At 32.0% G+C, this 1,599-nt stretch overlaps 1 long non-coding RNA gene across 1 annotated transcript; it reads right to left on the reverse strand.

Moving 5' to 3' along the window:
* Positions 1–207: 207 nt before the first annotated feature.
* LOC130591956 (uncharacterized) lies at positions 208–813 on the reverse strand. The gene is made up of 2 exons (XR_008969943.1): positions 682–813; positions 208–580 (listed from the first exon to the last, which is right to left on the reverse strand). It is a non-coding gene; the product is annotated as an uncharacterized LOC130591956 (long non-coding RNA).
* Between the last annotated feature and the right edge of the window lie 786 nt (positions 814–1,599).

The following is a 1,599-nucleotide window of genomic DNA, read 5'->3' on the forward strand; positions in this document are numbered from 1 at the left end:
TTATTTTGGGCCTGTAATAATTAACTTATCTTTTGTGTGATGAAAGTTCTTTTAAGATTAGCTCGCAGAGTCAATTCAGCCTTATTAATGGGCTGACTTTAGCAAGTGACAGTCTCCGTAACATTTGATTATGATTTTTGCTTCCGCTAATGCTAGAAAGTATAATTTTTAATTAATTTAAGGTAAACTATGAAGGGGGTTGTTACAGCTGAAATCTCAAAAACTGAAAACCATAACAAATTACAAAGAATGTACGAAGTTTATTAAAAATTATAATTCACAAAATGAGTATCAATCTTTTTAGAATGAGACTTCAACATTCTGCACTTTTTCCTCTTGTCATTGTCATCCTCTTCACTTGGGTGGATCAATTGTTCACAATCTTCAACAGATGTTTACTCATCATCATTGATCGACTTCTGGGAACTCTTCTTACTCCTACATGTTTGTTTTGTGCCCTTAATTGATTAAAGGGTTTCATAAGCCATAGAATCAACCCCCATTTATTGCATTCTCAATTAATTTTTCACTATCCTTATTTGTCTATATTTCACATAATATGCCATCTAGATCTTGGATCCTACAAAAAATAAATTTAAATTTATGCAAACTACAAGTGGAGAAATGTGAGGAAAAAAATAACTTTAGATGAGCACATGATGGTCAAAGAGTGAATATTACCTTTGGTGGATAGTTAAGAGATGTATTTGCAGTTGAAATGATGTTAGCAACAGGGAAATTGAAGGTTACTCAAACAATGTGTAATGAAAAAAAATTATTGCAACAAGGATTATACAATATTCACCAAAAAAAATTTTGCAATAGAACCACAGAAAGTATATCACTGCAAAAATGCTCATAGAACTATTTATCATATTGTATTTTCAGATCTCATTTCAGACTAATTGCAAAAAATCATAGCAGAACTCAGATCTTATTTTCACTTCGTTTAATTCACATCACTGTATTTCTTGTATGTGCTAAAATCTTATTTGCAAACCTATGTTCAAATCACAAATCACAAATCAGAGATCCCCATCTTGTTTCTTACATAATCGTATAGCAAAATACGCGCAATGACAAACTGATTTATCTTGAGTTCATGAAAGGTTCAGGCAATGACAAAACTAATTTCTATATAATCAAATATCTCTATGATGTAGGTACGCCCATGACAACATTTGGTTCTAAGCTTAAGCACAAGGCTTTCATTGCAATGCGTGGATTATTCAAGGTTCCATGGTTATTATGGTTATGTAAAGCTTTGTTTTAATCCAATAGTGTCGAGTCATTAGAATCCATTAAGCTATTCGAATAAGTTAGAAATGTTAGTCCTTAAATCCATAGGAGTGTCTTTTGTTTTTCTTTTCAATTATTTCGTCCTTAATATGTATTTCATGTTAGTTGTTTTGAGTTGTATTGTTTTATTTTTATTTACTTATGGAGTCTTGTAAGTCCTTGTAACTCGACATTTCTTAGCTTAAGATGTATAAGACAACTTAAAATGAAGCTACGAAGAGGACAAGGAAGAGGGAAAGTGCAGCGTGAAAGTGGCACGAGAATAGGATTGTTGCAACTCCTCATCACACGTTCCTCTAA

This window comes from Beta vulgaris, chromosome 6, assembly GCF_026745355.1.
Source record: "Beta vulgaris subsp. vulgaris cultivar EL10 chromosome 6, EL10.2, whole genome shotgun sequence".
NCBI classification, from domain to species: domain Eukaryota; kingdom Viridiplantae; phylum Streptophyta; class Magnoliopsida; order Caryophyllales; family Amaranthaceae; genus Beta; species Beta vulgaris.